Source organism: Camellia sinensis, chromosome 3 (genome assembly GCF_055761805.1).
Source record: "Camellia sinensis isolate YWXY chromosome 3, ASM5576180v1, whole genome shotgun sequence".
Classification (NCBI taxonomy): domain Eukaryota; kingdom Viridiplantae; phylum Streptophyta; class Magnoliopsida; order Ericales; family Theaceae; genus Camellia; species Camellia sinensis.
The window spans coordinates 150822086-150849194 of NC_138963.1; the positions used below are offsets into that span (position 1 = coordinate 150822086).

Genomic DNA, 27109 nt, shown 5'->3' on the forward strand with positions numbered 1-27109 from the left:
GCGATATGTAGCGCACTGATGTGTTCAGTTAGGGATTTCGACAGGACGCCTGAAAAAGTGATCGGATGTGTGGTCGCGTTGATGGTAAGTATTTTAGTAAATATATGTTTGGTTGTTTACTATGATTTTGGTCATTGGTAGTTAATGATGTTTGCATGTGTGACATATTGAGTAAGCATAACATGTTTTTTCATTTAGTTCCTAGTTCTGGTTTTGTGAGCACACGACGATAGTTAAAGCAAAATTGGGGCACATGTTCCCCAGATTTCTGAAGTGGAACATTGGAAAATTGGTAGCACGTGCACGAGGCGTGAAACTTTCTAGGCATTTAAATTTTGAGGTAGAGTTTGTTTGATTTGTGTGTATTGTTGGTGTTAATTTCCGTGATGTGGTTCTCACCATTACCCTCCTATGACATTGTGTTTAACACATTGAATGGTGGTTTCATTTTTGTTGTGTATAGGTAATACTAGGGCCACTGGTAGTTACGGATCACAAACATGGCATCCTACAAGGGTTTGGGCTGCGCTCTAATGAATATATGGACATGATGGCTGACAGTGAGCAATTTGAGGCTGGTGGGGTTCGTGGACAATGTCGTTCAGTTAATATGAAGGGGACGGTGTGTAGTACTAAAGTAAGGGGGAATTTTCAAACCACCCCCACATTTGATGGAGAAGGTGTACATTATCAGTAAGCAGTGGACGGGGAGGGTGCATGTCACGTTGAAAAATTAAGAACACCGAGATCCGGCGTTGGAAAGGTTGTGGGATCAAGGATTAGTGTTTAAATCGGTAAGGAGTGTAGGGTTGATGGTGGGGGTGACGTTGAGAAAGAGGAACTGATGTTGAAATTGAAAGAAGAGGTTGCTAAGTTGAAACGGAAGAATGAGTTACAAATAGTAAATCTGGTTGGAGGGTTCGAGAGCATATTCAAAGTGAAAGACGAAGAAATCAAGAAACTGAAAGTAGAAATGCTAAAGTTAAGGAAAACTATATTGTGCCTTGAAGAGCAAATTGTAGATCAGGCCGTGTACAATGTCACGCAACGGTATAATGGTGTGAATGCAAAGGCAGGTGGAGAGATTTTTTCAATGAGGGATAATGAGGTAGGAGCGGGCAAAGTGAATAATGGTGACCCGACAGTACTCAATGATGTAGTGATGCTCGCATCAGCAAGGTAGACGTGACAGTGGCTGTGGGTCAAGTTATGGATCATGATGTGGTAGTAATTAGTCCCCATTAACCTGACTGGTGGTGTGGCGGGGGATGGTATGAATTCATTTGTGCGTAACATTAAAGGGAAGGTGAGGAAAAATCTTAAATTACCAAACGGGGGCGGCGCATAAAGTGGACAGTACGGGAGAAGTTCGATGGAAGCGGCCGGCGTTCATGGGATGAACAGTGGAGGGTGTGATGATCTTATTGACGTTGATGAGGTTGGTGAAGTGAGTAAGAGTTTCTTAGGTTTTTGGATTACCAATCGTAACACAGTGTGGAGAATGTTATCAGAGGGGGAGAAACGTATTATGCACAAGGCTTATGATAGATACGGTGATCGTGAGTATGTGTGTGCTTCATTAGTATTTGTACAATCATTACGTTCCATGTTGTATTTTATTTGAAATGTTTGTTCACAATTTGTGCGGGTGACAATGTTTCTAGGGCGGTGATGTGGGTTGAGCGGGTGGATGGTACTACAGTTTACTTTTTCGATGTCCGAGCCCTTGTACGACAGGCTAGTGTGCGAAGGAATGTAAGTTATGGTCACTGTTTGTAGTAAATGATTATCATAATATCGTTGAATTATAATTCGTTTGCATTTATTTGTGTTTTTTGGGGGGCTTGTTTTTTAAGTAGCTGTAATCATTATTTGCAAGTGATTGATGTGTATACAGAGATGCTTATCGATGAGCAAGATATGCTGAATGTGGGTACTGATTTCCCGAAGAAGTCATATTTTTTCAGCAATATATACTTTGTGAGTATGCACAAGTGGTATGGAGTATTATGGTGTTTTCCACGCTTATATGATTCTACTTTGTTGTTGGTTTGTTGTGACTAGGACATGATTAAAAATGTGAACAAGTCGACGAGTTCCAAATACATGATGAGTAACCTATCTGCCGCAGGAGATGCACGATACATTCATTTCCCAATATGCCACCTTTCACATTGGACTCTCGTCGTGTACGATACCGACAATGGTAGTTGGAAACACTTCAACTCGGCGCGTAACAGGCATGTTGACAGGGGTGGGCATTATGATGAAGCTGTTGCGTTGGTGAGAATTTTGACGTGGTGTGTGAATTAAATGTTATAATTAGCTAGTTGACAACAAATATAATGTAATTGTGGGTTGTATGTGATTGGTGCAGAAAAGAATTATTCTTGAAGTGCAATGGGAGTCGTTAGTAGCTCATGGTTTGTTTGACGTGATAGACGCCAGTGGAGTCAGTCATGGAATGCCCACAACAACGTCCAGAATCGTAAGTGACAAAAAAAAAATAGTTTGTATAAATAGTGGTAGTAATGGGTTCCTTAGCAATACATGATGTGTGTTTTTAATTTTATGTTTGACTTCATAAGCTTGATTGTGCGATTATAGTATGCACTATCATGACACAGTATGTGCATCATATGGATGCAATTGCAGTGTACTCTGGGCAAACATAGTGAAAATATTTGTTGGCGATCCAGTGAGAGGGGTAGCCAGCAACATGGGGTGGGCATTGGAATGATGTGGAACTGAAAATAATTTTAAATTAGTTTTTGGGATAGTATGAAGTATTTGGTGATGTAGTACAGCGTTTGATGTTATTTTTTGAACACCTAGGAAACATGTTACTGTTGGTTTTACATAGGTTTTTGTTGACTGCCAATTTTTTTAAGCATGGATGATTGCGTTTTGCATGTTATACGTTATGTGTGTTGATGCGTTGCGTTTATGAAAATACAGGAATTGTATGAATTATGGGTGTGTGGACAATTTGTAATTTATTGTGGCTAGTTGTATTTGGCTGTGTTTATGAGGTGTGTAGTTAGGGTGTGGATGTTTTGTATGTTGGGGAATGGTGATGCATTGGTGTACAAGCATGGGTGTGGCATTGTTTGTGTCGGGTGGGGGCTGTTTTGTTCGCGTGAAATGGTGTCATTGTGTGTAGGTATGAAAATGAAATAATGGGTTGTGTTTATTGTATGGGGGTCGAAGAATATCGTATAAGGTGAAGGGGTGACATGTCCGGACAGATGTGCATGTGTGTTTGATGTCGTTGATATGGTGGTAGGGGGCAACAGGGCAAGCGTATGTGGTATGCCATTGGACTGCACATGAAGCATGTATCGTGGTGGAAATACAAGTGGAAGTAAATTATCGTAGTGGTGTGACGTTCTATGTGAAGTTGAGGTGAATTGTGTGGGTTTCAATGGATCACCACTCTCAATTAATAATAAGGACAATAGTTCACAAGACGACTTCATTTTTTTCCCTGACCGACTTGTGTTAATCAGAATTTGTGAGCGGCGTACTTACTACATCTGTAATTTCCCTGCATGTTGTTCAATGTTATATGAGTGTATTTGTCTGAATTTTTTAAGTACATGGGTTTCTTTTACATTTTTCCCAACTTGGCATACTTGTGTCTGAATTGTGTGATTTTGTTTTTGAATTTTGATAGCCTGTGTGGTACAATCCAACTGGTTGTTATAAGTGTAAAATGTGTTGTATGATGTAGAACAACCGAGTAGTTTATAATGTGTAAAGTTCAGGTTCGTAGCGAATTGTTATGATTTAGTTCCAGGTTGTAGGTAGGATGGCATATTTCGCTGTACAGTTGAAGTGAATTATGTAGGTGTGTGAAGTTGGGATGGTCGAACAATGTGGTGAAAAGCAATTACTGTAATGTGTACATTGAGCGTTGTATAACAAAATAGGGTGTGTCATTGCATACTTTTATTTGATTGCCTTATAAATATGGGAAGATAGTGTTGACAAACATAAAATGTACGCAAGTAAATATTTATTTGGCGCTGACGCAACACATGTACGAAAATATAAAATACTTAGATTAAATGTTCGGACTGTGACTAGTGATCTAAATGGGCTCCTTGCATGTTTTCCTGTTGTGGCTCCCTATAAGGCCACATCGGCCACAACAGATCTGTTGCACACGCTCTGCCTTTGACAATATCCACTTTTTCTTCGGCATGCCCAAGGGGTGTTTCATATCTGGAGGGTTGATGACGTAGTCATGTGGATCAAGTGGTGGTTGCTCGACAGTTGGGATTGGGAAGATACTTGCAGTGTAGGTCAAACGGTATGCGGAAACATAAAAGTGTGGTTCGACAAGATCATTCAAATGTCTACTGCGCTTCCGAATGGCGACCATTGCATGTGCGCATGGGAACCCATTAAGTTGCCATTGAAAACAGGAGCATGTTTGGAGGGAAAGATTCACGATTATCGACGGGAACGAATGGACCTCATATACGTCCGCGTTTGCTTCACTTACTCTCCATGACCTCCCTTTGTTGAATGCTTTTTCTAAACAGGACACCATTTTGGGACATATTGCACCAATCCATGTTTGGGCTGCGACTTGATGTTTTGCAATTTGACACATTATTTTCGCTCTAATGTTGCCAACCATCCTGGTGATTGGAAGATTGCGAGACACTCAGATCCATGAGTTGAATGATTCTGCAGCATTTGAGCACATCTCGCCGTATCGTCTTCCCCTGTATTGAATCATTAGTGCATGTGATACGTTTGACATGACATTGTGTACATGAATGAAAGTTGGCATAGTGCGTTACGTTAAATGTAGTAGTGTAACATGTACCTAAAAAATGCATTTGTCCAATGTTGTAGTGGTGAGGTAACAAGGAATTCGGATGCAACACCACGTCCAAATTTGTGGAACTGTTCCAACTTAAGGTTAAATGCGGTTACTGTTGGTGCGTATGCGCAGTGGCGTAATTTGCTCACCAATCCAGCTCGGTGCATACTATTCGTATAATGTAACCTGTCACATAGATTCCTTTGCAGATGCTGCAGACAAAAAGCATGTTCGACATTAGGGAAAACAGTTGGTGTTGCATCTAGTAAACCGGCATTCCGATCCGAAACGAATGTGAGTGGTCTGTCCCCATTAAGCACATTTGCCAGGTATTGTAAAAACCAGGACCAGTTTGCCGTGTTCTCCGAGTCGACCACTATGTAAGCTAGTGGGAATAAACTTGTAACACATGTTTTCCATGTGACTAGTTAGATGAGATGGTGTAGTGTACGGTATGGGAAACCTGTTAGTTGGTTATGATTTTGCAACGTGATGGTATGTGTGTGGGAACTGATGAAGTATTATGGACTGATGTGTTGACTTTGATTTTAGAGGAGGTACGAACCTTGGTTGTCGTCCTTCGCAGTGGCTGCTAGTAAGAATCCTTTAAAACGGCCTTTGAGGAATGTTGCATCAAGGAAAAGCAATGGACGACAATGAATGAAACCATCGATACACCCTTTGAAAGATATGAAGTATCTTGTGAACCAATGGGTGTGGTCGTTAATGTAACTGCCGGGATTGTGTTCCATCACGGCGCCGATGTACCATCGCAAATGATCAAACGATATTGAATGTGCTCCAAATAGTTCGCCCCTCGCTTTTTCAACTCCAAGCCACGTTACACGGTAAGTTATGTCCAGACCGCAGTCTTGTTTTATGTCAAGCATAACTTCAATTGGGCGCGTGAGTGGCATGTCATGTATCCATTCGGCCATGATGTCGGCCACCAAGTCAGAACCAACGAGCGGGTTTGTCGACGTGCATACAGCCACACCGCATATGTGCTCACTAACCCATTTGCGGAGGTAGAAAAACCCATTTGCCTCCAGTTTCCATGCATGAATCGTCCATTTGCAGCCCTTCGTTTCAGTCAGTGTGCAAATAGCGATAATCCGTATTGAGTCATTGTTTATGTACTTAAACTGGAAACCGCACTCAACAGTGTATTTGCGTAGGACATGGCAATATTCAGGTGCGCCACCTTCAAAATGCTGTCCTATATAAGTAAACCCATGGGCCCATGACTCTGATAGGAATACCTTGTCATTATGGGGATAGAAGGTTTGCAGCAGGTCGACCTTGTCATACATGTCGAAATTGTTCAACACTCTCCCTTGAAGAGGTGAAGTAGTTTTGTTGACACGCTGGTCATTTGACTGTATCCATGTCCCAGTCCCAACATCTTGTTTGACAGTGACGTCGACAATTTGTAACTTGAATGAACGAGCAAGACAAATCATGTTCTCCATGTCAACATCATTTTGCAACGTGAATGCATTATACCCCGGTATATTGTAAAAAAATAAAATCTTCCCCAGGAGCAGCTCCTTGAATTTTGAACAAACAAAATTAACCAGTTTGTCATAGGTGTGTGGCGGTTGTGGGTTGTAGGCAACATTTGTAGATTGGTAACAACACATAAGCATCATAAATGCGTCCATCTGCAAAAAGGAAATTCACATCCGTAAACAAGCACACACAATTGGGGGGGAATGAAAAAATGAAATGCATACAAAAATTACGACTGATACACTCCACAACACGGATTAAAAATTGCAGATGTAGTAAGTACAACGCTCGAAAAATTGAATTAATACAACTGAAACAGAGGAAAATATGGAATCGTGTTGGGAACGGTTGTTTTAATTACAAACTTAATGAGTTACTCGTCGAGACCCCGATTCAGGTGGCATGTAAACATGGCTAAGTCCTTCAGAAAACGTGTACATGTACACAGCGGACGTGTATAACCAAAACGTGACAACAGGGGGAAACAATGATCGAATAATTTTCTGAAAATGTGTGATCATGAGTGTGTAACAGTTCCATATCAACATGACGCATACATGGTGGGTGGTGAGGTCATTATAAGTGGTTGCGTAACGTACCTCGGCACGTATGCCAATGAACCACGTTCCCCTTGCTACGACGACAGTGAGTCACGATTTTGTGCAGCAAACCAAGTTCCTGTCCCCCATACCAAACAACTGAATCCAAAGTAACCTGAATCCCACTCTGAAACCTATGTAAACAGCTTCCCTCACCCCCCAAGAAAAATGGGATACAACATACCAAAAAAAAAAGAATAAAATCTCCACAAATCATGGCAGTGTATATTCGTCCAGCAACACCCCCAAACCATTCAAATCAGGACTACCCGGTAACAAATTATGCCGCAAACAGACCTGGCAAACAAAGAGAAAACCCGTGGGACCAAATAGATCACAAGATACTCAAATGGGACTTTCCAATAATTTCCCCAAAATAAAATTGATTTTACAGTTTTTATTATTTTGTTTCGAAAAGTATGAAATTGAAAATATAACCAAACTTAGGTGATTATGTAATTCTTCCAAATGCATATGAATATGTTAATGGGATTTGGGGGAGTTTGAAGATATAGTTGGAAGGGAGGAGGATCCCCTCCGGTCCATATTTTGAATTGGAGAGTGTTGTTTAGGCTTATGAGGCCCATCACGGGTCTCAATTTAATAATATGAACTGTTCATTTTGTTGTGTATTTTATTCACAAACAAAAAAATTAAATTGATCTGATAACTGTACCACATTTTTTGCACAAAAAAATGAAGATAATTATGTTTTTAAAAATAAATTATACATTTTTTATGACAAATGCAGTAAATTAAACAAGTTACAATTATTGAATCGATCTCTTTTTTTTTTTTTTGGTGATGAAATATAGAAAGTGTTTGACAAAATAAACGATTCAAATCATTTAAACGGGACTCGTGATGAGCCCTATGGACCCAAACAGTACCCTCCAACTCAAAATATAAACTGGAGGGATCCTCCTTAATTATAGTAAAATCTTGATGGCAAATATTTTGTTAAAAATTCGATGCCCAATTAATTCAGGCTAGTTTGACAATTGATAACATTTTTTTTTTTTTAAATAAACCTTTTCTAAAGTCTTTCCAAAAAAAATAATAATTCACTTTTAGGTCCTATTGGATTAGAAGTCTTAAATAAACAAATAATATTTTGCAAAATGTCTACTAAAGAAAAAATAATTTTTGAGAGATCTGTTTATAAATCTCATTTAAAGGATTTATAGTATAATAAGTGCGCAAAGTATTCTTATATTCCACCTAATCTCATACATTTGAACAAATATTTCAATAGGTCTTTTTTTTCATATTAGAAGTATTATGTCGACTATTTTACCTTTGTAAATTTTTTTTATAATAGATATATATATATAATACCATATATCTAAGAGAGAAAATTATTATTAGATATATTTCATTTATGATATATATATATATATATATAGAAGATTATTATTCTTAATATTTTCTTTGCCTAAATGTAAGGAATTCTCTTGATCAAAGATCTTCATTCACCATTATTTTACAATGTCATGTCATGGAAGAACATTTGGAAAAGAAACTTTGTATGTGGAGACTGATGATAGAGATGATGAAGGACTCGCAACAAAGATGATAGTAAACCGGAGATAAACAATCATTTTTTTTTCCACTGTTATACATAAATCATAATCTCTACGTCGGTTTGTGTAGTCATCGATATTGTGTAATTCATTCACCAATATTATGCCAGAGTTGATTGTATGCAGATATTTCTATAAAACAAATGTCATTATATATGAACTATTTGATGATTTTTTATATATTGCTTGATGATTTGTTATATATTGTTTTTTACTCTACTTGTTGGTTGAGTAATCATTTTTATTGTCATTGAACAAACAAAATAGTCTTAAGAATGGAGAATTGTTGTTATTTTTTTATTATGTATTAATTTAAAAATATAAACAAGTGCAGAAAGTTGAAATGGTGATTTGGTCATATTATACTAAATAGAACCTAATGAAATATTAATATATATATATATATATATATATGGATTAGATGAAACATAACTCTTAAGAATGAAATTTACTAACAAAAGCTCCCATAATTTTTTATTTTATTTAAAGATTTTGGGGTCTTTGATGAACTCTTGTTGGAATTTTTCAAAGAAAACAGTATGTTTATTTTTAAGATCTTTCTAGACTTAGAAGGCTGAAAAATAAAAAATAAAAAATAAAAAGCACAATTAAATGTTGAAACAAATACTTTGCAAATAGATAAGTGTGATTATTTGATACTCTTAAAGCATTGTACGGCACCACTTAACACTTTATATTTAACATTTGTGAAATAACCCTCCAAAATCCCAATAAAAGTATTAGTCCCACAATTTTAATTAATAAATATTAGATTGAGGCACTACTTGGATTTGTTCCATGGTAATTTTTCCACACATCGACGTGAGAGAATGATGTACAAATTTGTTTGATGACGTGAATTTCTGTACTCTTTTTATTTTCAACCAAATCATCCATCAAATTCTATTTATAAATTATTTTGAGCAAATTACATACAGGTGAGAGAATAGGGGGAAAAAAATCATAAACACATAAGGAGTGCAAATGTATCTATAGTGGAGTGCAAATAAAAGGCTATGAGGTGTAAGTGTCACTTGCACCTCTCTCTATGTGTTGATAATTTTTTTTCCCTTATCCCACCTGCATGTAGTTTTCCTAATTATTTTTCCAATCAAAAATAAGTTTTCTTTGATTTAGTTAGGCTTGTCTGGAATAAATTTTTTTAACTTGGTTAAAATGTTTCGTTTGAGATAAATTTTTGACTTTTTTTTGTTTAGATGTGATTGTTGTGAGAGAAAAAATATAAGTGTGTTTGGTTTGAGTTTTCTGGATTAAGTTTTTTGAAAACTGAGTTTTTTGGTTTTCGTATTCTTTTGTTTTTTGTGAATATTTTTTAAATTTTAAACATTTTTTTACTTTTTTAAATGCACCTTAGTTAGATGTATCTAAAAAGTAAAAAATTTGTGAAAAAATATTTTAAAAAATTAATAAATATATAAAAATATAAAAAAAATGTACTGAATTCTTGTATTTTTTTGTATTTTTGGTATTTAGTGAATTTTTAAAAGATTTTTTTTATAATTTTTTTACTTTTTAGGTGTATTTATGTTAGGTGTATCTAAAAAGTAAAAAAATTACTAAAATATTAAAAAAATTCAATAAAAACAAAAAAACACGAAAAATAAGAATGTATAATTTTCTGAAAAGTGTTTTCTGAAAAATGAAAACAAGCAAGCTATTGTTTGAATATAACGTTTTGTCTTATTTTAACTTTTTAACCTATTTTATCTTTTTGTTAGCTAAATTAACCCAACTAACATGCCAAATAAAGCCTTAAATAGCGGTATGGGCTAGACCACCAAGGATCCTCTAGAGTGTTTTTTTCTTAAAGTTTCCTAAAGTGGTGTATTGTGTGGTTGAGATTTAATACTGAAAAATTGATGTGACTTGTCATTAAATCTCAACCACACAATGCACCACTCCAGGAAACTTTAGGAAAAAAAAACTCTAGAGGATCCTTGCTCGGGCTAGACAATAGAGCAATCTTGGTCAGTATTATATTTACAACCCTTGTAACACTACCGATCATAAGATTTTGGATGTTAATTCTATAATCAGTACCGTACAATAAAACTTTACCAATTGCATTGTAGAAATTTGAGTAAAAGTCTCACGGCATAATTTTAGTGGTTAAACCAAAATTTACTATTTTTTCATATATAAAATTTTTTGAAATCAATTTTTCACGCCTTGAGACATGAGAAATGCAGGCCTCATTTTTTAAAATAATTTTGCCCAATTTTTTTTTTTTTTTTTTGAAATCATTCACAACAACATCATTTCTATGAAGTATATAGACCTCGCAAGCATCTTTCTTTGGTACTGGTAACGTTTTATATTTTGAATGTCACAGGTCTCATTTGTCAAAAAGCCACCATTGTCTTCATCTTGTGTGTAGAGAAGGCGCAATTCATTTTTCTCTGTTTAGAATAAAATAAAATAAAATACACAATAAAATTTCGGTGAGATGAAAGATTATACCATCCTCTTTTCCACCCACCTTAGAGTAGATACAATAATTATTTCTTGATGTACTCAAGAAAAAAGTATCCTAAGAAGGTGTAATTATTGACTATAACAGTGATATCACATGACAATATCACCATCTAACGAATATTATTGATTTGCGATAGAAATTATAATATTATTGGGTTAGTGGGAGTCACGAGTTGACTACCTAATACATTTACAACTTTTTATTGGTCGGTAACACCATATAAGATACCGTTACTATTTTTTTCCTAGGAGGAGGAATCTCCTTCCATCAGTTGGTTCTATACTAATATAATGAGCCCTTGAAGTCAATTCATAGTTGCTAACTTGCTACATAACCATATCAAGTGAGAAACCCATACAACAAAAGGAAAAATCACAATTTTTCAGCGAAAGACCAAGCCCAAGCCCACAACCCAAACCCACAACCACCAAACTTGCTGATTCAGCCAAGTTCAGATGCTGTCTTACTCATTGTCCATGTTTGAGCAACACTCATTTGATGACAACTTCCAATCTTGTCTTCAAATAGGAGCGGATTTAAAATTATCACTATAAAAGTAAAAATGTATATTTTAGAGTACAAATCCTTAAAACTTTTAATTATTTCAAATTATTAGGGATGCGGTCCCCTCTTTCGCACCCCTAAATCCATCATTATCTCTAAACTTATTCACAGAAAAGAAATATATATATATATATATATCAAGCTATAAGTTGAAATTCTGAACAGTAGTGTGTCCAAAGTGGGACCAACTTGGACACTGAATTGAACAAAAACAAGCTTGCATGTACTTGTCCAGAGCTGAGCTGTGTCCTTCCAATTTCAATTAATATTCTTCCTCCCATTTTGAATAATAATGTATCCATGTAGCTATCTCCCCAACCCAACCAGCTTCAAAGCATTGGAGCTCTCTCTCTCTCTCTCTCTCTCTCTCTGGTGGTTGTGGTCCCCTAACCCTTCAGTAACATCCAAAGCTTCAATCACTGCTACAAATGGGGTTGGCCTTGCTTTCTTCCAAAACAAGTCAATTTTTGTATGCTTCCATCCCAAAGTTCCAAAACTACTATCTACTCATTCACAAAGAGGCATCAGCAACTGACAAGAACGAATCAAATCAACCTTGAAAAATGGCAAACATGTACGATTTAAAATGTCTTCCAATCATTCATCGCAGCAATGCATCGATACTCCATGTAGCGTGGACTGTGTTGAGTAGGCTTATTTGGGGGTATGGAATTGGATTTCATGCATGGAACCAATATTAATGCCTTTTCTTTCTCCAGAAAGTAAGGTATTGTGTCCACAGAATTTGTTTGTTGGTGGCCACTGAATCCATGAACTACTGACAAAGTCTTGCCCAAACTGTTTTGGGGTCACTGACCCAAATCAGGCAACGTAAGCAACATTACTATCCAAATGGGAATGGTATTCAGGGCAATATATGCTTTTAGCATCAACTACTATTCTTTTTTCTTATTTCTTTTTTAATAACAACACTTTTTTTAAGAAACAACAAAAACTTGTAATCAAAATTCAAAACCTGTTTCCACAAAATAAAAATAAAAACAATGGGTGTTTTTGAACTTGTCATTATTTTGGTGTCTGAAACATGAAAAATGAACAACAAACATAAAAAACACAAACCAAACAAGCCCGAAGTTCCTATAACATTGATTTGGTAATAAGTCCAAGAATTACCCACCCAAGAAAATAACAACTTGAGGAGTAGATCCAAGGCAACTTCATTTCATAAGAGAACATTTTCAGAGCTGAAATTGCTTGAGCCACCACCTGATTTCAAACCCCTCCAAAGTTGCTACCCATAATGGAATATAATCTTAGAGCCTGAGATTAGTTTAAACATGAGTGTAAATGGAAGAAATGTTAAACAATATAGGGTTTCCAAAACAGTAAATGAAAACAAGCATGAAGCAAATAAAAGAACAAGAAAAAAGAACCACCAACCGTAGTAGATAAACAAACAACTTTATATATAATTCTGGAACATATATCTATAAACAGCATACAAATATATAACACAATGGATGTTTTCCCATCCATCTCATACAATTAGTTATATAACGTTAGCTAGCACCGACCTCAGATTGATCGGCCACCAGACATTTCCCCCACACTTTTGTTTTGCTATCTTCTGTCATCAACAGTCAGACAGGTGGGTAATTTTGAATTGGTGGATCTGCTAAACTTAACGGCTTTGCCGGCCTATATAACTAGTTACATAACACCATATCACTCAAGTTCCAAAAACCCAAGTGGCAAAAGAAACAGAGCCTCCCAATCCAGCTACATGCTGAACCGCTTGCCTTCTTCAACAAACAACCAAACCCAGCCCAGCCATCTCTCACCGAAGATGAACCAGACCCAATGGAGCACAATAACAGCAACACTAACACAACCAACTAAACAGTTAAGCAGTAGTACTAATTAATCTTACAAACAGCAAACAAAACCCTTCTGATGAAGATAACCCACGAGGCGTAATGTCAAGCTTCTTAAGTATTGCTGCCCTGTCAGTAAGTAACGTTTATTGACAATTCAGGATTAACAAAATTACGTCTCTCATCCATAACAATGTAGAAGTGTTCATTGTTAGGTAACAAGTAGAACCCAATAGTTGCTTGTTCCAAATATAGCAGCTTCACGTCTTGGCCGTTCCTCCTTAGCCCCTCAGCATAACCCAATTGCCAGTCCTGAATAAGATCTAAACCAGCCACCACAACAAGACTCTTCGGGAACTTGATGACTTCAAGGCTTATACCATTGGGACCAAATGGATTACATGCTGGATGGTCCCTGTCTTCTCCTTCAGGAAGAAATGCTCTCCAGTACCAGTCGCGTTCTTGAATTTTGACAAAATATTTTCCATCTAATCGTTTCTCCGATTCAGTTCTGTAAATCAAAAGTATAAAACATGCAGCGGAATAAAATGTTTAGATCATACCTTTTGATGATAGAACCTCGTGGATAAATCACGTGCTTCCTGAATCTAGTCAATCAACCCAGCAGTGAAGTGATATTACAATATTGAATATCACCCACACAAACCACAGTGCAAATGGCTTTGATCGTTATTTTGGGAGAGAATCAGTATCTTGGAAAGAAAAAAAAAACATACGTTGTTTTTTCCACTTAATCACCCATATCCCATATATCAGATATATAATCTATTTATCTCATTTATCCATTTGTTAAATGAGATAATATCTGATATCTATATCATCTATCCATATCATGATATGATAGATATATATCCTGAGTGGCTATCCAAATAGGTTTGAATTCAAATTCAAAACCCATTTGGATGAGGTTCAAAAGGTTCTAAGGGTCATGCCACATGGGCGCCCAATTTCTAACATCTCCCACTCGGACATGAGTTGGCATGACACTGCCACGTCTCAATCTCAATCTCCCCAAAAATAAACAATCTCATACTAGCCACTGTACCGTGCGACTGCTGAGAACACCTGCATGTGGGAGCTCTATACTAGAAACTCAAAATGAGCCAGCATAGAGACATCAACCCAAAAAGAAAAGAAATAGTGTCTCATATACCCCAGACCCATCTAATTACACCGGTCCAAAAAACATCTCTAATCCCTCAAAAAGAGCATGTTTGACCCTCTCAATTCTTGCAATATATTCACACTCAATTCGCCTCTCATACAGAGCGATGTGAGTTGCCGGCAGTGAATATACAACAGTGGTGTAATACTAGATGATCTTCCCTTTGCACTCATGCCATTTAGTTTAGGATTGACCGCTTTCCCAGTGATGTCCCTTAAGGCCGAATCATGCATGACCGCAGGCAACATACCAAAGTAGCAGAACATCAACCCCTTACCTTATGACATAGTCAAAAGTCACAAAAGGGTACATAAATGAAAGTCATATCAATAATGACTCGTAAGACTCACACGGTGAGGAAGTAGGGATCCATTCTCTCACCTCATTACTCGGTCGCTAAGCACATATAGTATGAATACATGTTACGGTGGAGTAACTCTTCCATAAAGAGTGACGTCATACTCGATACACCGTACAGATATTAGTCTAGTCGCTTTCTAGCGCCTAACCCGAATTCTCTATTTGCTCGCCTTCTAGGCACCAAATGAGATCTCGCATCTGGCTAATCATAACAGGCACAACATGGAAAGTGGGTACTAACATCCATGTTTGGTCCTTAACACGACCTCATCTTGGTTATAACCAAGGCGACATACATAGTGGATGATTTAAGCCTCTCTTGGCTCCGAATAAAATAAACCACCAGTCTCATCCTTGCTCGCTCCCAAGCGCCAAGGGCGATTGCTCGTGTGAGTGAGCCAATCTTGCCTGCTGACATCATCATCTGCTAATCATTATGACACAAACCATAATAGTGTCAACATCCCATCATCTCAAAATAAGTGATCGATTTAAAAAACACAGCTTGCGCAATTATAAATTCCAAACATAAGCCTTATCAGCACCTCTTGCAATAAGTATGTACAATGGAATCCACCATGTGCGCCTCACATGAAGTAATTTAAGATCACTACCTCTTGCACAATAACCTCTTTAAAGATATTTTGGTGACCAATTTGCGTTCATTCTTAGTGCGCCTAACTAGCGCATTGAATCTTACAATGAGCAAATTAATATACTACTAGTAAAGCATTTTATCCACAGTCTAATGAGCAAGGTCAATGTCTAAACAACTCAGTTGACCATTTACCAAAGATAACACTTATCATGCCGAATACGCCCACATAGCGTACTTTAGGCTCCCACAACAAAGAAAAGATCAAGGAATATAGGTCATCTGTTTCTCCCAAAGACAATCCGAGGATTCACATAATAACTAAGGCTCTGGCTTTTACCGATAGGTAAGTCAATGGATTTGCAATTTTGCATCTAGAATCATTCTAGGATATTCTCTATGTAAGTCATCGAAGACAAACCGAGAATTTTCCTAAAACAATCCCTAAGGATCGTACATCCGAGCATATAAATTACATCACCCATGTCCATCATATCTAAAATAGAGGACTGCCCACCCTAGGTGGCGACAACCTTATAAATTCCTGGCTCATAATGACTAAGTAAGGAAAAACTTCTTTTGGACCATTGATCATGCCTCAGTGGTCTTCATTGATCATCGTTGGCCTATCATGGCTTGACGAAATCTAAGAACCACTGTTTGGATAACTGCTTTAGGTTGTAAAAGATTTATTGGAACCAGCAACCTTTTTGCGCTCCTAACTTTTCACCATAAAAGCAGAAGGTAAATCCTTACGGATCTACTTATCCAATTCTCTAATGAAAAAACCGGGTCACAATGTCCACAAATCAATGTTCCGAACTTATGTCAATCATAGCCTAAGTCAAAATAACCTCACTCCCCAGGAGGAAGTCTTCTCATGGTCTACACTTTCCTCAATGGTGCGACCATTCGGTATCTAGCGAGCCTTATGCCTCAACAATGACTATCCAAATTACGCATAACTTTATAACAGTTTTGCGTCATAATGGAAAGTCAACCAAATTATAAAAATGGTTAATCCTCAAAGACTTTGTCTTAAACTGCGCAACATTGATCCACTTTCTAAAAACAGGGGACTAGAGCCTTTGGCATTATCCTAGGCTCTTTATCATCTCGCGGAGCAATCATGAATGTTTCCCTCTCAATCACCCAGTGATGACGTGGAAAATTTTCACATTTGCTACCACGCAACTAAGAATGTAGAGTATTCTGCTCTAATGGAGTAATCCATTAGTAGGCACATCGCTTCCACTGTCCCTAGGATATTAGAAATTTCTTTCCATTCTCAACTAGGCATAGAGCGCTATGCTTGGAATTCTCCATCTTATAGAGTTCCAAAAACTCTATTCACGTCACCTTTACTAATAAAACTTTATGTGACTTAGTTACACTACCACAAAGCTGCTTACCTATATGCACATGACCCGGAGGGTTTGCATGACCGCATACAATAATGCGCCACACGACTCTTTGTGTTTACAAGACAGCATACAATAATGCGCTATAGAACCCTAGGTCTGAACTTCGCAATCTTATGAGAAGTAAAATAAAGATAAGCTGCTTAACGGTTACAGATCGCCCATAGATGGCTCTCCGCTAACCCATTACTCAAATGGAGTGTAAAATCTGATATGGAGGGCACTTAGTTAGGGATATAGGCAACAAACTAGTGCAATTTCCAATTGGGAAACATTTTGCGCCACTATCCACCTATCATTAACAATATTTAATTCCTTATCTCTACTACACAATTGTGTTGTTGAGTACTAGGAATAATCAATTTTCTAAGCACCCATCTCTCTTCACAGAGTTTTCTAAAAAATAACTCAAATAGATACTCGCCACCTTGGTCAAAACTAAAAGCATGAAAGCTGTTATCTAATTGATCTCAACCTCATATGTGCAATGTCAAAAATCATCTCAAAACTTTTGACTTATGGGAGATCAAATAGTCTTGACTCAGATGCGTATCGTAATCTATAAATGTGTCGAGATTGAGGCTTAGCTATCATACCCTCACACATATCTAGTCACAAATATCATAGTGGACTAAATGCGCCAATACAAATGACCTTCTACGGCTTTCCTACTTACTTGTGCGCACCCAATGACGTGACTCTTGAATGTTACTTCATCCAATGATGTAACATTATTTACAAATCAAATTACAAAGTCAATCCGCGCAGCTCATTAGTTAAGATCATATACTGATCTATTGAGGGCTTACTAATTTCATAACTCCAAAACTCGCCAACCAAAACTACGTAGTATGCCGCTAACCATAGCGCACACATTAGTTTTTATTGTGCCAAACAAGGCACCAAAACCACGGCGACTTTGAGTCATGTTTCTTACTTTGGCTCAATTAAGGTTTGACCTAAAGTCTCCAAGACTTTTGCTCATCTAAAGAATGGGATTAGTTTGTTCACATTTGAACATCTCTACTAAGTCTAGGTCAATCAAATTAACTTCCATAAGTTAAATCAATTTAGAGAGAAATTCGCATTGGGATTAATTTGATTAGCATAATATAATTTTGCCGCAAAAATCTAAATTAAATAGTGACAATATTACACAAGTCGCAAGATCGAAAATCCGCTATGCTCGTAATCATCTCTTGCGCCACAGGTGACAATTATCCAAAATTTAATTTAATTTATGCGCAAAATATTGGTTTTCGGGAGTTAATCTACAAAGATTTCTCTCAACCGAATAACCTCCCACTGACTATGGCATATGCAAAGCATGATAAATTCCATACAATAGCATCTTAATGTAAATTTACAAATAACTCATGCTATATTCATTTAATAATGGAATTCTAATAAATAAATAAATAAATAATCATGCTCCTCTAATTACAACATACTACAAACTCTAAAAAAATATGTTGTATTAAATATTTAAATTATGCCATAACAGAAAGTACATCATCCTGAAATTTTCTGGAATTTTCTGGTATTTTCTGGAATTTTCTGGAATTTTCTGGAATTTTAAATAACTAATAAACACACATAAAATCAGAAATAAATATTCCAGAATCTGATAAAATGCTATAACTATACCAGTAAATAGCAAACTATATCAATAGTCTACAATAAAAAATTCAGCCTCAGAAATTTAATCATGCAACACCAGATGCATTTTAAAGCAAAAATAATGCATTATTATTTCAGGAAAAATATTTTTTATTTTCATAAAATTTTCAAAATTTTACAGAATGTAGAAAAATTAATTCTGAGTCTAACAGTACCAACCATGCTTAAAACAAAGTTATAACGAATAAATTATGGCCAATTAACGCAATTCAGAATTAAAAAACAAACAAACAGAGCCTTAGAGCCAAGCCAGGCGAGAAAAACGGCTCGGCTCGGCTCGGCTCGGCGCCGCTCAGCGCAACTCGGCGCGAGTCGGCTTAAGGGGCGGCTTGGCGCGGCTCGGCGCTCAGCTCCAGCACACGGCGCGCGTGCGAGGCGCGGACGGCGTGCGCGTGGACAGCGCCGCTGACGCGCACGTGAGGGCACGTGGCAGCGCGTGGGCGCGCGTGGCTGCGGCGTGGTGGCGCGTGCATACCACGCGCCGCCTTCCAGGGTACTGACTGGTCCGATTTTTATACTGCCGGACTCCTTTTTTCAAAATAAAACCGTTTATGGTATGAAAAAAGACATTAATGAACATAAAAAAAAATATTTACGTTCTTAATCTAATCAAAGTAGATTTTTTTTTCTCCTTTACAAACATTCATGTATATAATGTAAACATACACGTGTAAAAATATACACATGATTAAAAAGAAACACGAAAATATCCATCAATGGCTCTGATACCAATGTCAATCAAAAGTATAAAACATGCAGCGGAATAAAATGTTTAGATCATACCTTTTGATGATAGAACCTCGTGGATAAATCACGTGCTTCCTGAATCTAGTCAATCAACCCAGCAGTGAAGTGATATTACAATATTGAATATCACCCACACAAACCACAGTGCAAATGGCTTTGATCGTTATTTTGGGAGAGAGTCAGTATCTTGGAAAGAAAAAAAAACATACGTTGTTTTTTCCACTTAATCACCCATATCCCATATATCAGATATATAATCTATTTATCTCATTTATCCATTTGTTAAATGAGATAATATCTGATATCTATATCATCTATCCATATCATGATATGATAGATATATATCCTGAGTGGCTATCCAAATAGGTTTGAATTCAAATTCAAAACCCATTTGGATGAGGTTCAAAAGGTTCTAAGGGTCATGCCACATGGGCGTCCAATTTCTAACAAGTTCTTTTCTACCCACTAAACAATGGGTTGAGAAGTATATTCCCCATTAATTCAATGCCTGATTCTATGGATCTTACAGCAACATTGTGAACAATATTACCACCAGAACTATCACCAGCCAAGTAAATATGAACTTTTGAATCCTTTCGACTTTGAAGCCATGGCTTTGAACTAACCCACTTAACAGCAGCCCAGCCATCACCATAGGCACAAGGGTAACGGTTTTCAGGTGCTCGTCGATAATTCACTGATACCACAACAGCCTTACAAATGCCCACTAGGCGGCGACAAAGAGTGTCGTAAATGGCACTATCTGAAGAGGAGTGCACAAAGCTCCCACCATGGAAGAAAATTATGACCGGAACAGTATCAGAGCTCAAGGGCTTTTCGAGTTCCACAATACTAGGCAGACCTTCAGTTTCAGCTTGCCGACAAACTCGAATAAGGAGGCTGGTTTCACGGTCAATAAGAACGTCAAAAGAGAAAACCCCATTCCTGCACTCCAAAGCTGAAGCAGCAGTAAAACAGAGGAGAGCATGCCTGAATGGTCAACAACCCAAGAGGATAAAAGAGTATTAATACGTAAAGAACACCTACAGAATGTGAAATAGCAATTTGCTCAAGAGAATTTCCACTTTCTTGATTGCCAACATGGTTCTTCACTTCCAAATTTTGATGTGGAAGTCACTAAACTTGTCCAAGTTCATAATTATGAGGTCACTGTTCTTCGATTCTAAACAACAGCCCAGCAAAGCATCAGAAAATTACAGAGACAAAGAGCATATCAGTCTATGAAAATTGCGAGGACCCTTTCAACTAATTCATGGTGATTTTCTTTGCACACAAACAGATTCCAAATCCACTTACAATTACAACTTCCCTAGTATAAAATTCAGTATGGAAAACAGATGTGAAACAATTGTAGAAAACGAGACTAATAATAACAAAGTAAATAAATCTCTTAGCCTCCAAAAAATCAATCTGTAGGCAAGTTTTGCATTGCTAACCTTGAAGAAACCCGTATGAATACGCTCAGCCCAGTGTCCAGAAATGACCCCCAAGTACATGACTGTACTTGACCAGAGCGTGATTAGTGGCTCTGTGGTTTAGTTAACTGGTCCACATATCCGCAGAGGATCGTTCTCAGCTGATTTGAACTGGCTGCGATGGTCAAGTAGTTGTCTGACAGATTCAATCTCCCCTCCAAGTTTTTTGCAATTTTGGGTTGGGGGTGCTTTTCATTCAACAAGAAACATTAGTTTGATTTCTTTTCTACTCTTTTTGTGGAGGTTTTTTCCCCTCAATATTCTAAAAAAATGAAACTATTTATGAAAATAATTCTTTTAAAACTATTTATCAAACTAATCGCTTTTATAAAATTGCAATTTAAACTTGAAATTGAATCTTTAACTTGTAATTTCATGTTGATATGTCCCTCAGTGATTACTGACATGTTTCATTTCTCCTTAGTCAGCATGAAATCATTGGTTGAAGACATGTTAAAAATCTAATTTTAAAGTGAAATTGCAGGTTGAAGTTTCGATTTCATAAAACTGGTTAGTTTGATGAATAGTTTCAAAAGTATAATACTTTCAGAATATTCAGAAAAGTCCCTTTTTTTGTGTAATTTTTTAAACATTGCCCCAGGTTTTATCCTTTTATCTGATATACAGAATGGATGTAACGCCCCCCCCCCAAAAAAAAATATATCATAAATACATCCACAAACACATATAAATGACAGTATAAATCAGAGTCTTAGTCCTTTCATTACATAAAGTAAAGGAATACAAAGAGTTTAACGTAAATAAATGTCCTATTGGCTTACACCTTTCCAAGCCTTGACTTGGTTACAACAAAATGAGTTTCGCTCAATACAAATTTAGCCCTAAGCTATACAAAAATAAAACAAAACAAGAAACTCTTGCTTTCCAAAGTTCCCTCTCATGCTATTGCCTTGGTAGAGGCATGCCATCATTACCTGAAAATGTTATTCCCAAATAGGGTGAGTCATAGCCCAATAGAAATCATCTAACACAGTATATGAAATTTAGCAAAAGCATAAGTACACTACTCATATACAACGTCAGTGATAAAGACATCTACATATTATATAGTCATAAGACACCAAACTCAATTCTTAAGTCATTCCACTTAAATTCATTTCATTACATGAGCCAATTTCATCGTTTCTCAACCACCCAAATGAGACTACAACTCATTAGTTTTATAATCACATCATCAACATATAAGCATTTCAAACTTTTCTTTCACGGATATTTCGTCCGTGGGCAGCTGTCAAATGGGACTCATGTAAACGTAGGTTATACAAGCACTACAATTGCCATTTTACGGATATTTCGTTCGTGGGCTAGGCACTCATGTATAATTTCGAGACTTTAACCCAGGACACTCCGTCCAACTTAATTATAATAGAGTTCATCCCTTTTCTCCTCCCAAACAATCATTCATACATATGCAATGTATTTAAACACAAAATCAAACAATAGAGCACATCCCTTTTCCACTCTCATGTAGTCATACATGTACAATGTATACAAGCATAGTCATATTCAATGACAAACAACAAGAAATTAGTTTCGATTCACCTAATCCTCATGCAATTTCTACAACAATCATAGCTATCCTCCACCGATAGCCCAATAAGTTATTTCTAAACAGATATTCAATCTCATGACAAATAATTTATTCAAATTTCTAAAGAATGAGTTAATACATAACCAATCCCACCATTCCTATCAATACCCTCTCAATTTCACATTTTCAATGTCAATTTTAATTATTTATATAAAATAATAATGATAGTCCTTTTAGGGAAAAAATTCCTCTTTTTTAATTATCTACCCAAATATCATTCTCAACCATTTTGATCCACCATAATCTCATTTTCACAACTCATATTCATTTATTTCATGTTCAACAACAATCCCTCTTTCCATATTATACCCAAACCCTAGGTTTGCTTACAACACTCTCAAATCACATCATTGTTACACAAGATACAAATAACTAAGCTAAATATCATATGAAGGTGTAGAAAAGATTCCTACCTCAAAGGAAGAAGATGAGTCAAACAAGAGAAAAACTCTAAGAACGCCGAAACCCACTTCTATTTGGATCAAAATGTAGATCCTAAGATGCTCTACCTTTTTTTCAAGGGCATTAGGGTGAAAAGATCAATGGATCTAGAAGAAATCTAAGAGAGAATGTGAGTTTTAGAAAGAGAAACTCAAGGACTTGGTTTTTGGAAAGTTTTAGAGAGAGAGAGAAATGAAAAAGTGATTCAAAACATCATCTTCACGAACTGTTATATACGTAGTTCGCTCGTGCATGGAAAGTGGCGTTTGAGTGTCAGACACAAAGGCCCGCTCGAGCTTGAAAAGTAGCGCTCGAGCATAGAATACACACTTCCAATATATTTGCAGACAAAGGACCCCGCTCGAGCGTGGGACTGGACGCTCAAGCGTCCGATGCACTCTCCCAATATTTGCAGACCTGCAAAAAGAAATATTGAGAGTTGACAAATCCCGCTCGAGCACAAGAATGGCCACTCGAACGGAGGAGCAAAATTTGTGAAGCCCACTGGAGCGCAAGAATGCCCGCTCGAGAGCAAGAGCCAAAATCTGGGCATCACAGGTTTGGAAAAACAAACAACCAACATGTTTCAAACGCACAATCATAACCCGATAACCAAAATTGAAGGGAGACAAGTGAAATAAGATATAAATAACCATTCTAAACCATACCAACCCAAATCTGGAATACAATAGATAACGGATCAAAACTGGAATCGCTATAACTTCTCCCCTTAAGGAATTTTGTCCCCGACATTACGAATCAAGTTCAAAATCAATATTAGACCATTCACAACGATGTTATTCCCACAAGTTCATCATCATAACCCATCCTCCAGTCATCCATCTCCATCGACTCGATACAGAAGTCCCATATTGAAAGTACATTTTACAATTTTCAAACATTTGAAATGTTTAAATCAAGATTCAAGTTTCCAAAGGTTTACATAGCATATACAATGCTTCCAAAAGTGATACAACATCCACAATATTCCGTATTCTCAAAACATATATGATGTTTATATTGAATTTATATTTTCAAAATGCCCATAACATATACAATGTTCTCATAATCTAATACATATGCAATGCTTATACTTTTCATCATCAAAATCAAAATCTCAATACATGATTAGATATCAACAAACAAGTTTGGATATTTCTCTCAGTCTTCCAATTCACGCTCCCAAGTCGCTTCCTCGACCCTATGATGTTTCCACAGTACCTTTACTAAGAGAATTGTCATGCCTCGCAAGACTTGGTCCCCTCTGTCTAAGACCCTCACCGATCTCTCTTCATACGAGGCATCCTGATATACCTCTAAGTTGGTCCAATCCAATACATGTGATGGATCCGACTCATACTTCCGAAGCATACTAATGTGAAACACGTCATGAACCCCAGAAAGCTGTGGCGGTAATGCCAAACGGTAAGCAACCTCCCCAATCTGTTCAATGATCTCAAAAGGGCCAATAAACCGAGGGGATAACTTCTCACTCTTCCCGAATCTCATCAAACCCCGTCTAGGTCATATCTTCAAAAAGACATGGTCTCCCACCTTGAAAGACAAGGGTCTCCTCCTACAGTCGGCATAACTTTTCTAGCGACTCTGAACCATAACCAACCTCTTACGAATAAGCGTCACCTTCTCCATTGTTTCCCGAACTAACCCTAGGCCCAACAAAGGTGCATCACCCACCTCGGCCCAACGCACCGGAGACCGACAAGGTCGGCCATACAAGGCCTCGAATGATGCCATGCCAATACTCAATTGAAAGTTGTTATTATGGGAAAACTCCACTAAGGGCAAATGGCTCTACCACGACCCCTTAAAATCAAGCACACAACCTCGAAGCATATCCTCAAGGATCTGAATAGTACGCTCAAACTATCCGTCAATCTGAGGATGATACACAGTACTAAAGGTCAATCTAGTGCCCAAGGAACTCTGCAAGCTCTGCCACAATTGAGCTGTGAAAAGTAGATCTCTATCTGAAACAATCGTCATAAGGACCCCGTGCAACCTCACTATGTCCCTGATATACAAGTCAGCAAGATAGTCTACTGAATCACTCATGCGCATAGGTATAAAGTGCGCGGACTTGGTCAACTGGTCAACTACTACCCAAATAGCATCACTACCATGTTGAGTCCTCGGAAGGCCCACAACGAAATCCATTAGAACATGTTCCCACTTCCACTTGGCTATAGGCAAGAGTTGCAACAAACCCGCTGGTCTCGGGTGCTCGGCCTTCACCTGCTGACAAGTAAGGCATTTCGATACAAACACGGCTACATCCTTCTTCATACCCTTCCACCAAAACTTGCGACTTAGATCATGATACATCTTTGTGCCTCTCGAATGCACCGCAAGACGAGAATGGTGAAACTCTCAGAGTACTTCCTTTTGGCAAGACTCTGGTACGAACAAGTGGTCTCAATATCTAACACTCGAGTCAGGATACACACTCAAGCCCTGTTCTACTTTCCCACTAGAGATCTTCTCCTGGGGGGTTTCTACTTCAAGGTCACTCTTTTGCACTTCTAACGCTCGGTTCACAAGTGTAGGTTGGGCAACCACAGAAAACAAGGCCACAGACTCAACGTACTCACCAAGGTGCAAGTCAAACTCCCCGAGAGTACCCAACATTTTCCACTTCCGGATGGCGATACAAGCTACACTACTAATTGTTTTCCTACTCAAAGCATCAGCCACGACGTTGGCCTTCCCCGGATGATAATGTAATTCAAAATCATAATCCTCTATGAACTCCATCCACCTCCTTTGTCTCAAATTCAAGTTTATCTATATAAATAGATACTTCTGACTCTTATGATCAGAAAACACCTCAAATTTCTCACCATACAGATAATGCCTCCAAATTTTTAAGGCAAATATCACCGCTGCTAGTTCTAGATCATGAGTAGGGTAGATCCTCTCATGTGTTTTCAATTGACGTAAGCCATAGGCCACTACATTTCCCTCTTGCATCAATACATAACCCAAACGTTCTCGTGAGGCATCACAATATACAAAATAGCCTAGACCCCTCTCCGGGATAATCAATACTGGAGCTGTGGTAAATCTAACCTTGAGCTCTTGGAACGATTTCTCACAAGTGTCATTCCACACAAATTTGACTCCCATCCTCGTCAGCCTAGTTAAAGGTGAAACTAGCTTAAAGAAATCCTTCACAAACCTCCGCTAATACCCGGCCAATCCCAGAAAACTACGAATCTCGAAGGCGTTCTTAGGTTGTGCCCAATCTTGCACTACCTCTATCTTGGATGATTCTACCGTCACCCCTTCCACGGATACTACATGGCCTAAGAACTTAACTTCTCTCAGCCAGAATTCACACTTCCCGAATTTAGCATACAACTTATGGACTCTAAGCAATTCAAGTACTACCCACAAGTGTTCCTCGTGTTCCTCCTCAGAAGGTAAGTAAATCAAAATATCGTCCACAAAGATGACCACGAAACGATCTAGGAACTCACAGAAGATCTGGTTCATCAAATCAATAAATACAGCTGGAGCATTAGTTAGCCCAAAAGGCATTACTAGGAACTCGTAATGGCCATACCACGTACGGAATGCCATCTTCGGGATATCCTCCTCCCTTACCCTCAACTGATGATAACCCGACCTCAAGTCTATCTTAAAGAAACAGTAAAACCCTTTTAACTGATCGAACAGATCATCTATACGAGACATTGGGTACTTATTCTTAATAGTAACTCGGTTCAACTTTCGGTAATCGATACAAAGTCTCAAGGCTCCATCTTTCTTTTTAACAAAGAGGGTCGGTGCTCCCCAAGGTAAAGTACTAGGGTGGATGAAACCCTTATCTAACAGTTCCTGGAGTTGAACCTTCAACTCACTCAACTCAGCAGGTGCAAACCGATATGGTGCCATAGAAATCGTTGTCGTGCCAGGCACTAAATCAATAGAGAACTCTATCTCTCAGTGAGGTGGTAAACTAGTAAGGTCCTCGGGAAAAACATCGAGGTATTCACAAACCACTCTTGGCAACTCAAGCCGGACTTTATCACATTCACTATTCAAGAAGCTAGCGAGAAAACAACTAAGTTCACTCCGCCCACGTGGATCATATATCGGTGATAAGACTCTATCCACTTGGGCC

At 37.7% G+C, this 27109-nt stretch overlaps 1 pseudogene across 1 annotated transcript; it reads right to left on the minus strand.

Moving 5' to 3' along the window:
- Positions 1-12998: 12998 nt before the first annotated feature.
- On the minus strand, positions 12999-23814 carry LOC114257210 (gibberellin receptor GID1C pseudogene; annotated as a pseudogene). The gene is made up of 3 exons (XR_014363360.1): positions 23756-23814; positions 19879-20406; positions 12999-13938 (listed from the first exon to the last, which is right to left on the minus strand). The product of XR_014363360.1 is annotated as a gibberellin receptor GID1C pseudogene (transcript).
- Positions 23815-27109: the final 3295 nt, after the last annotated feature.